Source organism: Chelon labrosus, assembly GCF_963514085.1.
Source record: "Chelon labrosus genome assembly, chromosome: 14".
NCBI lineage: Eukaryota > Metazoa > Chordata > Actinopteri > Mugiliformes > Mugilidae > Chelon > Chelon labrosus.
This window is the reverse complement of record NC_140347.1, coordinates 26,130,483-26,145,930: the sequence shown is the minus strand read 5'-3', so window position 1 is coordinate 26,145,930 and position 15,448 is coordinate 26,130,483. Positions and strand designations below refer to the sequence as shown.

The 15,448-nt window shown below is 41.1% G+C and overlaps 1 protein-coding gene across 5 annotated transcripts in view; it reads left to right on the top strand.

Annotated features, from left to right (window-relative positions):
- Positions 1-4,273: 4,273 nt before the first annotated feature.
- epb41l2 (erythrocyte membrane protein band 4.1 like 2) overlaps positions 4,274-15,448 on the top strand; it is a 50,602-nt gene continuing 39,427 nt past the window's right edge. For 4 of the 5 annotated variants that reach the window (XM_084560114.1, XM_084560112.1, XM_084560113.1 and 1 more), the window contains exon 1: positions 4,824-5,320. The gene's annotated coding sequence lies outside the window, so the exon portion shown is untranslated. Of the gene's footprint in view, positions 4,300-4,823; positions 5,321-15,448 lie in introns of those variants that run through there. The other variant, XM_084560111.1, reaches the window with a different exon arrangement.

Here is a 15,448-nt window from a genome sequence, read left to right as displayed (position 1 = left end):
ATGCACTTGTGAATCCAAATTGTAAGAAACTTAAAAGAAATTTTGGAACTTTAAAGATAAAATTTAAACTGTTATGAGTCAACAACATTTTAACCAATTACGCAATGATATATTTTACATTAACAAATGGTTTTATGATGAATACAACTAACTTTATAATATTAAATTTAACATCTTTGGAAAGTAGTCGGGGTGTCACATGCACATAATCAGCTGAACTGTGTTTCTTCTCCGCTCTCTTGGCATGAAGTACACAAAATTCTTCCCATGCTTCTGGGAAGGCTTCTCTAAGACAGTGTGACTTTGTGTAGAGTGTAAACGAGACAAAAACCCAAACATGACAAATCTGCAGGTATTTAAGGAAACAGTGTGTCATTCTAATAGACTCATTTATAACTTTATTTCTGAAAGAGAAAGAACTTGTTTTCTGAGGATAGACTATGTTTTCAAGCTTGTATTTTTTAAGAATTTAGTCAAAATGTGAAGATTTGACTTCTTTTGTCATGGATTCAGAGCACACCCTGCTGATCCAAAGAGGAGCTGCTGCCCTCTAGTGATGACTCGGTGTTATGGCACCTGGCCTTTCACTACACACACGCACAGTTGTGTTTTTCATGGCTCAGATTTATATTAAATCAGGTAAGATACCTTTTACTTACTAAAGAGAATTGTCCACAGAGGCTGAACTGACTGTTAGTAACTGAAACTGAAGAAGTGGTAAAAATTTATATATATATATACGTATATATATATATATATATATATATATATATAAAGACAACACAATCTAATCAAATGGGTTAATAAAAATAAAAATAAAAATAAATCTTTAAAAACACCCTATGATGCTGGGGTACTCTACTTATGATATGTTTAGAATTAGGATTTAAAACCTAACCTGACAAATCATCCCAGCCATTAAATCTGAACGTTGAACCACTGTCGAATTATTGTGGAACATGACTCCTGTAGGACTATACAAAGGAAATCAGTATAGTCAGAAATTTTACAACCTACTGTAGCTGCAACAAGATCTCAAACTTAACTCTTACCTCTGGAAAAGTCCGACCTCTAAAATCCTGTAACTGAACTTCTACATAAGAAGACACAAAAATACGATGGGTAACATAGGTTATGGGAGCGTTGGATGATGTGAATCAGCCAGAGCATTGCCTTTGGCTCCTCAGTTCAGCTGCCCAGCCGAGTCATTGAGCTTATCTCGTCCTCTCTTACCCTAACCTTAACCACCTCACCTAGCCTCAACCCTTAACTACACATCATTGTAATCTTTACCCCGAAACCATGTCTTAATCCTCAAACAGCCCTTCAAAAGGCGTGTGAGACATCAAGGACAGACCGAAAACGTCCTCAAACACTTAAAAAAAAGACAATCCTATTTAAACTTAAGTCCAAATAAAGACACACCAATGATTCCATCAGACACTGTTTTTGTTACAAAATCGCTTCCTTCCCTGAGGATGTACCCTTAAGCCAAGCCTTAAGCTTATTTAAAATTGAATGGTGACTAAATACAAGTGCACACGTACACACAGCTAAAACTTTAACCTGAAGAACAAGTTTCAAAGTAAACTAACATCTCAGTTTCTGAAGTAATGATGCCACCCATAGATGTTTCTTGCAAAAGTCTTTCAGTTCCTTTCCTTCACTTCTGCTACTTCATATTAACCCACTTTTTTTTTGTTTTGTTTTTTGTTACGGCTGCCCATCTGTTTTTCTATTTATCTGTACATCTCTTGTCTGAGTTGTTTCTCTCTCTTCCTTCCTTCCTTCCTTCCTTATCTGACACCTGATCCTGGTGTTTAGAGTTACCACGCACACAAAGAAGCGTATGAGGAAGGGAGAAGGAGCGAGAGGGCCGCTGGTTGACTTTACATAAAACAAACAGGTGTGAATTTACAGACAAGTATTTGTTCAGTGCCATGGTATTTGTTTGACACACACACACGCGGAGATAGAGAGAGCAGGAGAAGTCCCACAGGGAAACGCTCGGACCAGTCGAGCCATTTGTTCCAGGCGGTTATCAACCTCTTGTCAGGTAAAATGCAGCTCGGTGTTAATTTGCATTGCATGCATTGTGTTATCGTGTGTTTAGCACAGACGCTTTGTGTGACTTTAGCTTGAATGTGTAAGTTTCGCTTGTGCACGCCATAGGCAAAAGTGTGACATGGCAAGACACAAGACTGTGTGCTCTCCACCACTGCCGACAGATGGTGGTTTGTGGTGATGGTTTCAGTGGATTTCATAACCAGTCGTGTGTTCATCCCAGGTGTATCTTCTGCAGCAAGCTGTCACTGAAATCAGAGCAACGAGAATATCTGTGAATAACACTCACTTGCCAGTTTATTAGGTACACTAGTAAAAACAAATCCATTCTAATGTAACAGTCCTGCAGCAAATCTGTTCACTTTATGCTGCAGCGGCGTCAGAAAGGTGGTAATTCCAATGTATGATCATTTTGGAGGATGTAGTTTGTGATGCTGTTAAACTGGATTGAATTGTACACTAATGTATTTCTTTTAGTTATCCTAGCCCACTGACTAACATGGGGCTGTCAAAATAATAGGAACACGTGTCGGTACAACACAATACAATTCAGCAGTACTACAAACCACAGCCTCCCAAATGAAAACACAGTTGAATCAACAGCTCTCTCAGTTATTTTAAAGAAATGCTGAATACTATAACTGCCATGAAGCTACGATATAGTGCAGCAGTGTTACATTAGAATGCATCTGTTTTCACCTGCCACGCCTTTTCTAATATGACTATAGTTCTTAAATATTAAGTATAAAATAATCTCTTGAATTGGAGATTAAACATTAAATTACATGTTCAACTGTTATAGATTATCAACTCTTTTTTTTTTAAAGTAAAGGGTTTTGCTGTTGAGGATGTAGCTGATGTTTTAGTTGCACTTCCGTAGTGTCATCTGTGTATTTGCGGCACCCCAGGATCAATGACGGTCCAGCTCTTCAGCTGATGGCTCATGAGGATTTTATTGATGGGCAAAAATGAAGACGCCATCAGAGTTCAAAATGTTAGCCAGCTTGGGTCATGATTTGTTGTTTTTAAGCCAAGGTACAGGTTTGAGTGGCGGTTTGTGTCCCAGGTCAGGGTTGCAGGATGACTGGATGATAGCTTGCATTCTTGCCTGGACTATAAGTGTCCCAGTGGGCAATGTTTTGCTGTCCAGATGGCCGTGTCGTGGTAATTCCCTTTAGAAGAGCTCGCCGCTAATCCTCCAGAGAATCTGCACTGGCTTGATCTCACGCCTGCATGAGGTAGCTTGCTGTAGCTCCCTTGGCTGCAGGACACTGAATTAGCTTCTGGACACTGGCACAGTCTGTCAGTTTACAGCGAGGACACGGCTGCCCTGGTTGGTCAGCTCCACAAACTGAGCCAAGCTAGTCAGCATAAATCAAAGAGCCACAGAGTGCGGTAGGAGGTTTCTTTAAAACAAAACAGGAGGAGAAGATACAAAGCAAAAAAGTGGAGCGCGATAGAAACACCATAGGTCAGGTCAGGACGAATGAGTGAAGAGTCAAGTCTTATGATTGTCTTAATCTCAATTTGGGAACTATTTCTGAATAATGGGACATCCGACAATCAGGTACACCTTTCTGATGTTCATGATTTTTTTGTACGTCTTTAGGGATTTAGAGAAGTATAGTGCTGTGTATTTTGTTTTAGCATTTTGTGATAGCATGCACAGAAACTTACAAAAAAACAGCCCTTAAGCAAATGTATTTCAGAGACGCGGAGCCTTTTCTTCGGGCACAGAGGGAGGTGACTTGAATTCGCTCAGGCCTGTATTATTACGTGAGAGTTAATGTTCCCATGTGGGTGTGTTACATTTCACTTTGCTTACATTGTGTCGATAAAAATTAGATTAACACGAGACTGTTTGCCGCCACACCAGGCTGGAGATCTGCTGTGTGCTGTCTTTCTCTCATGGAGTCATGTGTACACGAATCAGCTGTGTCATGTTCGTTGATGAGCCTCTTTCACATTATCATCATAGCCTGAAACAAGAACTATCCAGACTGTCAATGAAATCAGTTGTTCTATATATTGTAAATGCATTAAATATCATCCTTCATTACTTCATTAATTTATGTACAGCAGATGCATTTAATGTGATGTGAAATAAGGCTTAGTGTTCAAGGGAATGCCTTCTTTCTTCTACTTATGCTCTTAATTCCTCTGTTTTTGTATGCACACACTCCTCTGGCCTGCTTTGGTCTGCTGTGCTGCTGGATCCATGCTGCTTCACTAACGGTGAGTCCACTGAAACACACTCTGCCTCTACTAAACTGGGTTTTTTTTTTCTTCCTACCATCCAGTTATTCTTTGTCACCTGTTATTTTTTTGCCACATTATTAATAATCAGTTGTATTCCACTCAGTCATATTTATCGTACTATATGTCTGCATTGCTCTTCCTTACAGTACGCCGTATTACTGTAGTCCTTGTGTGGTTGTTTACTCCTCCTCTTTGGTAGATGTCAAATCTACATGCTCCCTCGCACTATAAGCCAATTAGCTTTTTTAATCTGGGTGTGGGTGTTGGTGTATATATAAGGGTGTGTGTGTGTGTGCAGTGGCCATGTTATGCAATGGCCGGTGTGTCCTCACATTAGTATTATGTCAGAATGTCTAAAGTGAAATTATTTTCACGATACTGAAATAAGATGGCACTTGACAAAAGAGTATGCAGTCTACAGACAGTCAATGTTACTGAATTTGTCATTTAAAAAAAAAAAAAAACTATTTACATTATCATGCTAGTCTGGTCTAGGTGGGTGGTACATGTCTAAGTAACATCCACATGGATGCCAGGTGGATTGTCACAAGGCGGTCAATGTTATTCAATTTACCTGTCAGTGGTTTTAATGTTGTGGCTGATCGGTGTAAATCTAGAAGTTATTGCAGCGACCTCGCCAGTTCTCTAGAGGGCGCTGCCTCGCTACACAGGCACAGCCACATCTGCATCGAACGTCCCTCCAACGCGAACGGACAACGCTATTGACCAATCACAGCTCGAGATCTAATACAGTAATCCCTCCGAGCCAATGGGAGGCAGCTAAAAGATGTTTTTGACTGTATGGGGCGGGTCTTGGAGGATGATGGACACGTCTGCCTTGAGCCGTGGCCAGAGCTTCAGTGTGTGTGTGTGTGTGTGGACTGTAGTTGAGATTTTTAGAGGCTGAGGTAGTGGGACGTACGTTATTTTCCGGAGGAGAACACAGTGCGAGTCCACGCTTGGAAAAGTCCAGCATACGCATCGTTGGAAATCACAGGTAACGTTTAATTTCGCCTCCTTCGAGTCACGTGATTTATACATCAGCGAATGCGGCTGGTTCACTGTTTTTAGAATGTGTTGCGTGGGTTATAGCCGTTTTTATTGCGGTAAATATATAGGTAAATAATTAAAAACTGGGTCAGTAAGACCAGTAACTAGAAACTGAATGGTTAAGCAAACACCATGCTTCCCATTGAAACCTGTTAAATGTTGTTGCTTCGAACTAAGGCGCTCCATGGCGCCTATCTTCTTCCATGTTATCCCTGTTACCATCACCTAAACTACCTTCACGTCCCGCTGCCTCTCTCTGATGTGTTCAATGCGGCTAGCATCAAAGATTTAGTGGAGGCATAGAGCTCAGGTAAAACAGCGTATTTAGATGTTCTAATGGGCATCCGAATGAATAGAGCCGTGGTGGTTGTATTTCCTGGTGCTAGCCTAGGTGATCCTACCGTTAGGTTTACGGCTAGTTAATGTTGGCGGCTGGCTCTTTTAAAAATCATGCTAGTCGTTTAGCGACTCTTCAAACATCCGGCTCGTTTTTTTTTTTTTTTTTTTTGTGGGACAATTCGTTGAGCTGCTTCCTGCCGCTCAATGAACAAGTAGTAGATGGAGATTTAAAACCTGACAACAACATCTAACAGAACCGTATTCCTTGTTTCTCGTGTTATCCACGGGCTACTGTGATTCTTCCAGCATTAACAGTACCAGAGCACATTTGGTCTTGTAGCTGTTTTTATCGGACGTTCAAGTTGAGAAGTGATTCACAAATATGTCTGGGAAATGCAGTCCCATATGGTCGCCGTTTGTTTGTGGAATTTAAAAGCTGGGGTCCCATCTATGGCTCGGTGGTAAAATTAAAATGTGATAAAGGTTGGTGGAGATACTCAGAGGTCCCACCAGATTAAAGCAGCAGCCTAATAGATAGCTTAGTGTGTATAGTATAATTGTATCTCCCATAGCAATTGGGAGTAGTAAGTAGTAGTAAGAGTAAAGGTGGTCCTGTAATGTGTGATATAATAGTGTGTGTGTCCCAGACAGAGCCGTAGAAGTTATACTTTGTTTGACAGATGGCAGGGGCTCAACTAGTTCACAGACAGACTGGGCTGTGCTCAGATTGTGCTGACTTGTGAAAACCAGGGGCACTTGGTAAATATATCCATTGTATGAACTCACTTATTTTAAATTGCATTTTAACTATTTGGGTGCTGCTGCAGTCAGGCCTAATGCAGGTTGTTTGCGCTGAAGAAATTCCTGTAATATTTGTGAATTTGTGATCAAATGTACCCAATTTTATCAGTCAGCAGACGTGCGTTCTTGCAGTTATGTTGCAGAGGTAATGTTACCCAAAACAGGACAGATGGACTTATTGTACCTATGTTTCTAACAGTCAACCCTAAATCTAACTTGATGTGTCTTAGTGTGTTAAGTACACATCGCCTTAATCAGCACTTAAGCTTGATTTATAGTTGTGTCTCACTTCTACGGCAAAGCTCTGGGCCCCTGAACATTAGTCTGACATGCACCTCCTCAGAAATGTGATTATGCATCACAGGGATGCAGGCCACAGTACTTATAACATTTCTCCCTCCTTCTGTCTCCTACACACCGTCTACTCATCTTTTCTATTTTCTCTGTTACAGTGAGTTTGGAAAAAGTATAGTCCCCTCGTGGGCTCTGCGTAGACTCGTTGTGGGAATATAAACCAAGCTGCTTTCTTGTGTCCTTGTCTGAAAAGAAACTAGGTTAGATAGAAATGGAGGACATCAGGACAGTGATAATGCCATGCACAGTAGTTCATGCCAGTTTCTGCCACTTATGTATGAGCACAGATTTGCGTCACAGAGCTAACCATTTCCCAGGCTGGCGTCTTTGCTTGGATTCAGAGACTGAGGCACGATTCGCGGAACTGGTTAAAATCTACTATATCATTTAGTGGATATAATATCTTTTCAGTCAGATGGCTAGAAGAGTCAAAGATTTCAGTCCTGGTTGATCTCTTGTATCTGGTGATAACAGGACCTGTACATAATAGTACAGGGCAGCATAACCAGCAATTTTCCTTCTAATAAAGAAGTCAGGCAATAATGGTTTTTTCCCCGAGCATTCTGTGAGCAACAATGTTTATCTGTTCTAGGTCTATTCGTTCTCTATGGTGTATCATGATGATGGGTTTTGGATAGTAATCCACAAATAATGATATTTGATAATGTTACTTTGTTTTCGGTAAAAAGAAATCATCAGGTCATAAAACATTGGCTGCCGAAGACCCCAGACCCCGTTAGATTCTGTAAATTGATTTTCCACACAAGCATGTGGGAATCTCATCCCTCCATGAACTATGTGTCACATGTTGACACGCCTCTATCTTTGTTTTAATATGGAGGAGAAGTCTGTAATCTTTCTACACAAACCTGACAACACCTAGACCTCAAGAGCCGGGTGGAAGCCCAGTGGAATTACAGAGTTGTCTTCCACATGGCTACATTAGCAAAAGAGAGTTTTAGAGGTTCCGATACAACAATTTTTATGAGAGCCTCTGTTTTCTTGGCAGCATGAATGTGTTCCCTCTTACCAGTTTGCAGATCGTTTGCCGTAGTGTCAATTTAATGAAAATGACATGCTTCAACTAGCAGCATTGTTTAATTGGGGCTTTTGAGTTGTGTAGCGTGGCAGGTGATAAGGTTATTTGATACAAATACAGCCGCACACGTGGCTGCAGTCAAGTACAAGAAAAGCCACTGCAATATAGGTTAAAGCTTTTATGATTGGGGGCCCCACAGGGAATCTTGCGGAATATCCACTGGAACATATTTTAATACTCATAAAATTGGTTTTAAGCTTGAAGGATTTACGGTTTGGTAAGCTATAAGGGGAGGCTTGTCGTGTCTGTCTGTTGGGTGTGTTTTTCCTGTCAGGCTCCTCACTGTGTGTACGGTTTCTCTATAATCATCAGCGCCATGTTCGCTCTCAGGCTCTCAGGATGTGCAGAACAGTGGCAGCTCTGTCAGAGCCACTAATGAGAAGCCTTAATTGGTTGTTCTGGTGGGAGAATCTGCTCATTAAGTGTAGCTGGAACCTAATCTGGGCTTGCTAGAATGAGTGCATGATTGTATTTGTCTTCTCAATATTGCCATACAGAAACATGGCAAGGAGCTTTCTTCTTCACATTGTCACAAAACTTGCATAGTTTGAAGTGAAAGGATGCAACAGCTACTTCCTGTCAGTTTCTGGTGTGTTGTCAACGCCACATTATTTGAAGCAACACTTCACACACCTACTGATGCTTCTTATCCTCCCCATACTCTCAGATCGTGGCAGCGCAAGGACAAGTTGTAGGGACACAGGGAGATAAAAATAGGAAAATTGGAAAGCCGAGATGGGGTGACAAAAGGAGAAATGAAGGAACACAGAGCCCAGTAGAGAGGAAGTGAGTAAGAGTCAGATGCGAGAGAAGAAAGAGACTGAGTGGGAGCGACAGAGAGAGAGTGAGAGAGATATTGCTTAACCATTCGGAAAGGCTATGGGAACATCCTCGTGTGTGTGTTTGCAAGCGTTATGTGTGTTTTCGTCCTGACCCTGTGGGTTCAACAGGAGCGCAACACGTCACATCGACTCAGGCACACACAGATACTCCTACTGTCTCGCATCGCTTTGGATGAATAGCACTGTGTTTTTAGAAAAGTAGCGTATGCATTAAAAAATTCAGTCATCCCACACAATGTCAGAAATCCACTTGACTGCAATTTTCCCCCCAGTTCCTGACTGTGAAAGTGCTTACTACAAAGCACAATTCGATGCTTTCATCTCCTCCGTGGTTGTAGTGACATCGGGGCAGTCACAACAATTATTAAGGTGGACATATTCTGCAGTGTGGCAGTCAGCCGTGACGGGCAAGTGTTAGCCTCTAGCTTTCAGGGTTGCGCGGCCGGCAGGCAACCACAGGACTCCGATTCACGCAGAGGAGATCAGAGAGGCATGGATGAATGGAAACTGTAATGCAGTGTTCAGCTTATTACTGCTACAGAGACAGTGAGTGGAGCAGGGTGGACGAAAGGGGGGTGTGGAAGAGTGAAAGAGGGATAGAGATGTAGGGAAGAGAACAAAATGGAAGAGGGGGCCATCTAAGTGGCAAAAGCACAGTTAAATAAAACAACGCATTTGAATTATAATTAGTGTTTTTTCGCAAATGAAAGGGCCTATTAGAGGAAAGAATGAAGTACTGAAGGGTAACATTTCACATCAAAGAGGGAGGGAAAAGAGAACAAACTGCCTTGCCCAGCAAGTGTCCAGCTCTGAAAGAAATGATAGAATAAAAAACAGAGAGAGAGAGCGTGGGCCTGTGGCTTTGGCACGAGGCCAAACATAGTTAAAAAGAGATTAATCAGCATAGGGTCACATTCTCACAGAAAGAGGCTGAACAGACCAGGGCAGGACGGGGCAGAGCCTTCATCTTTTAAAGGCCACAACTTGGAGAGCAGCACGAGGAAATCTTGGCACTGAGGTTTGTATGTCAGAAAAACTGATAATATTGTACTCGTAGTGCAGGTGCCACAAGATCAGATAGCATAAATAAATAAAATAGCTGTGTTTCTGCTCGAAAGGTCTGCATTCGGCTGCAAAAATCATGCTTTAGTGGCGCCAGTGGGTTTATCAAATTTGTTTGTGTTAACCAAATTCTTTTTCTCAGTCTAACATAATTGGGAATATATTTTTGTAGCTGAGTTTACAAATATTACTGATTAAAAATAGTCAGTGGCTCCAGTAAATGTAATTTATTAATGATTAGTTTTTGACTAATGCTAATTGAATTAAAATACTTATTCAGTTATGGAGTAAGAGCAGGTTTAAAGTGTGATACTTTCATTCAGTAAATTAATTCAGCCATTCAGTTAATTCTTCCATCGTGTGTTAATTCTTCATTCAGTCTGTCAGGAAGAAGTCATTGATGGTTTTAGAAGAGAACACGATGGGGAGCATAAAGACAAGGATGTTGAAAGGAAAAGGAAATGAGAGGAGGAGCGTCTGGGGCAAGGAGGTTGAGTGGGAGTGCGGCCCTGCTAACGTGGTCTCATTAGTTGCTATTGAGATGCTCTGAAGTTTGTAAAACATTTTGGAAAGGGTGTGAAGAACCCTGTGAACTGTGTTTGAGAGAGAGAGAGGGGGAGTCTGAGACAGACAGACCGCAGGGTCAATACCATTTCCCACAGGTCAAAAGTATTTGTGGCAGGAAGTTGTAGAATGAAGTCAAGCTATAACTCAATGCAGCAAGAAATAAATAATTGCATAGTTAGATTTCCTTTATACATAGCTTCACTGCGATTTTGCAGTATTTAGCATTCAAGTGTTGCGCTTAACTGAATACATTGGTAGTTTAGCATACTCGGCACCGGACTTTTCTGCCCGCTACCTGCCTGCAGCTAAGGCCACACGCCACCATGGGAAGGGGCCCAGGGACTAGGAACCTTTTAAGGTGCTCAGTGCGTTTCCATAGCAGGGAACAGGGTCTAAATTAAGTTCTGGGTAAGTGATTTTACCACTCAAAAAGTCCAGACTTGAGGTTTGTACCTTTCAAAAGCACAAAAACTTTTTAGAGTTTTTAGACTGTGGTGGAAGCACATACTACAAGTGGTTTGAAGGAAACTTTTTAGTTTCTTTTAGTTTCTGGGATAAAAAGTTCTGGGTACTTTGGATGGAAGAAACCTAAGTTTCGTCATTGAACTCACTTTATAACTATTTAAACTGTAGCTAAATAAGTTATCAGAATAAAATGCTTTCAAATTGTCACATAAGAAATGTATTAATCTTTTATCTTCTTTTAAATGACACAATGATTGATTTTTATAATTCAGCACAGAAGTTGTTTTTGTCCTTATTTAGAAAAGTTAAAAAAGTTAGTCAAACAGAGGGCATCTTTTAGAGGAAGACTTCAGCTCTTTATATTCTTACTTTGGTGATTGTTAATGTATTTGCATCACCTACTGGTGTAGCGTTTGTGTGAGCTCCTTTATGATCACTGACACAAAGCCACAGAATGATTGTACAGATGTTTTGCTGCCATACATTTCCTGTTTTCATGTTGGCAGGTTTCTAATGAAAGACACAAAGACTCCTGTAGTCAGGGACGCATGTAGCAAAAAAAAAAAAAAAGGACAATAGAAAATAAAGATGGACTCATGGAGATGGTGGGATAGGGGATCAACTGTGGGGAAAACAGGAGGAGAGTTACGTCCTGTTTCCTGGTTAGAGGTCAGAGGTCGCTGGTCTGGGATTAGCTGATACTACGGCGCCCAAAATAATCTGTCTGGTCATGTCATTTGCCTGCGTCAAAAGAGCTGGTCACTGCAACATTTTTCACCTAATGATGTGCCGGTCTGTATCCGGACTCGAAGCGCAACACGTCCTCGCGGTAATTGAGAAAACAGCATGACAACCTGATAATGAGGACGTCTTACAGTGTTCACAAGGGAAATGTCTCATTTTAGAGTTCAGGTGTAAGGTTGGCAGTCGAAAAAAGGAATGTCAGATTAAATTATTTAATTGAATAACTGTTCAGTCTGCCAAAATGACTTCTCACCCACACCTATATATTGTTCTTTTTGCTATGTAACCCACCATTTGTGGACTTTAATATGTATGTTGAGTCTTGGAGACAATATCAGACCAGGAAATTACAAAACAGACTGAGCGAATTTGAATCAGTCTGGCACTGAATTTGCTTTTTACGACTGTTTTGACAGTTTGCTGACAGACTGCAAAGCTTTCAGTCTATTCCAATCAATAGTTAATGACCCACACGTCTACTTTCAGCTCTGTGCCGGAGGAGTCGAATGTTTTTAGCTCCATCTGCAGCAACTCCATCTGCAGCAACTGTAATAATGATCCACGATGCCCATGAAGTCATTTGTTTTGCCAAAGCACCTGTTGTTATAACGCTCTATGGGATGTACATTGCCATAGTAACGCCACACCCACTTCTGCTCGTTGATCTGTACAGTTTCACCACAAGTTTCGCTTTCTTTCTTTCTTTGTCCTTCTTTCTCTCCTCTTCTTTCTCACCTTCAGGCTAATTCGTGTTTTCTTCCCGTCTTCTTTTCCACCTTTTTCTCTCCTTCTTACACACACACACACACACACACACACACTCTCTCACACAGCGAATTGTATCTCCTCTCATGTGCCCTAGAGTGACCCACCCACTCTTTGTCTCTCATGCACACACACATTCACACAGACAAGGCACTTGCGCCTGACTGCTTTAATCGCTGAATAGGGGAGTTTAGCAGTTAACAATAGTAGTTATGAGCTGACCCGTTATTCTCTCTAACCCCACACACACTCAAAGACAGACAGACTTAGCACCAGCGGACTATATAATGATATATATCCTCATGTTAATTTTTCTTTGGCATAGATGCAAAAAGTTGTGAGACACTGATCGGTGAAATATTGTTGATCCTTGCTGGTAAAAACCTGAGTTTAATGCTAACAGTACAAGCACAACGTCGAGACATTCACAGGTTCCAGTTTCCCAAGTTGCTGCCTCTGTTTGTTTGAAAGAGTTTTAAGATAAATGCCTAGGAATTCTGGACGGTGGTTTGAACAAAGCCTGTAATTTCAAAATTGTCACCTAGGGATTTGAGAACATGAGATTGTCATTTTTCTCACATTTATCTGATCTAAAACTAATCAGCAGACCAGCCAGTAATGAGAGCAATCATTACTTGCAAATCAACTGAAAGTATGATATAACGGTAACTAATAGCATCCTTACAATGTGGTCAGACCTGTGGTGTTTTCTAGCACTGAGCAAAGGACTGGGAGCTGGTGTTGTTGAAAAGTAGTTTTGCAGACAACAGTAGTTATGAGTTGACAGTAATAACACGGTAACAAAAGTAATGACATAGGATTTGTCACTTAAAAATCACCTAGGAGCTGCACTTGAATTTGCTCAAACTGAAAGCAAAGAGGCAAATCGGAGCAGGTGAGTCAGCACCTTTGTTTTTTGTTGGTGTTTGAGGGCAGTGAAAGGTTGAAATGAGGTGTAGATGGAAGTAGAACTAGATGAAGGGATGAATGGATGGATAGATTGGCAGGCAGATCGAGAGACACACATACATGCACTGGGATTATCCTTTGTGTAATCCTCAGTTTGAGGGTCAGAGTGCAGTGTAAAGGGACGGGCATGTTCACAATCTTCACACCAGCAGTGTGTGTGTGTGTGTGGGGTGGGGGGGGGGGGGGGGGTGTATTTGTGTGTGAGGATGCATCTACAGTATGTGCAGTTCAGATCACACACCCCTAAGTGTTTATTAGTGACTCCGAGAGTGTGTTTACATACGTTGTAGAATCCGTTTATGGGCGTGTGTGTTTCTGTTTGAGCATATTTGTGTGGTGGCATGTCTGTGTGTGTGTGTGTGTATGCATGTGTCACAGCGTGACAGATGGACAGATATTACAAGAGAACAGCACAGATTAGGATTCTGAATTCGGTATGAGTGTGGATATTTCAAAACCAAAGTGTGCCCCTGGAACTGTCGGCTGTTTGGCCGCGGTGGTATAGTGTGGAAAGCTGCTAGTGTGTTACCTCTGTGCTCAGCATTTGGGATGTCCCAGTGCGATCTGCAGGATTGGATTTTTAATTCATTAGACTCAGCTTTATGAAGGCCAGTCGATTTCCAGCACTTTTGCGTATTGGACAGAGTTGGACTCAGCACAGACCAGCTGTCAGGAGCAACCTTTGTAGCTCATTTAAAACGCTGCAAACATTTCTTCCCTCACCACATGACGAGCAAGTGACACAAACATAAAGTCAACAATGCAGCTTTGTGGATGAGGTGGTTGTTTTGAATAAATGTAAAAGATTTACAGGTGGATAACACTCCTGAGACATTCAGGGTTCCTAAATAATGAATCTTGTTGATTTTGGTGATCACTAACTTTTCTCCAGCCCCAACAGCAGGCAGCAGTTGTAAATTATTCTGTGACTTATCTAGACTTGATGGACTGGCATGAAATGAATTATTCCAGGCGTGTGAATTTGAATGACTTGGTGATTCTTTAATTTAATTTAATTAATTCCTCTAGTCTGCCACCTCTGTTAGGTTTTTATCTGTGTTGAAATATGTTACTGCATGGCTATTAGATGGATTACCTTAAAGTTTTGAACAACATCTATTCCCACTTTAGGATGGATATAAATTACACCTGTAATAATGCCTGCATCCTAAAGGAGCACTCCTTTTACTTTCCATTGACCATCTTCAGGTCAATGTTAAAAGTAAGATTATATTAATTAGCTCTCATGTACACATTATGAGGTGTGCAATGTATAAAATAAAATAAATAAAAAAATAAAATCTGATCCATCTCAGTATCAACAGGTACTCTTACTATTAACACTTTAGAGTAAAGTGCATCAGTACATCCACATCCTTCAACATAGTTGTGCTAAATTTAAATAAACCGTATTGGTTTTGTTTGTTTGTGTGTGTGTGTGTATGCATTGGTAGAACATCTTCAAGAATGAGGGCGTGTATTTGTGTCTGTGGCTGGTCTGCATTGACAGCCATGCACACATCCAACATTATAGCATCCGAGTGTTGAGCCGTTTCTGGCTCTCTGCTACAAAGATTTGAAAAAGATTTACAACGTTATGACATAATAACAACTGTTACAACTTTTAAATGCCGGCTGGTTTGCCTACTTCGAGACGTCTGCTTAAATCTCACATTTTATTATGCCGCCCGGTTGGATTTGGCTCTTTTACCTGTGCCAGAGCCAGATCTCTAAACTAATTTTTGATGTTTTTGCCTCATCAGCTCTACCTTCTACTAACATGGTTTCTGGCTTGACTGATAGATATAAATATCAGGATCACTGTAGCAGTAGCAGAATCACTAACTAGAGACACACATGCAAATATCTGTTGTAAACCAACCACCGTTTTCTGTTGGCCCTGGTTTATCAGTGAAGATGAGTGGAGGGAGTAAAAAGAAGCGGCTGCAGTGACAGTAGGTCCACCGTGAAATATCAGGTGTAATTCTGATGTGGTCTGAAATGGGTTTAGACACCCTAATAATCTCTATTGTGATTCATGCACTCTTCCCCTAATCTGTATTTTTTG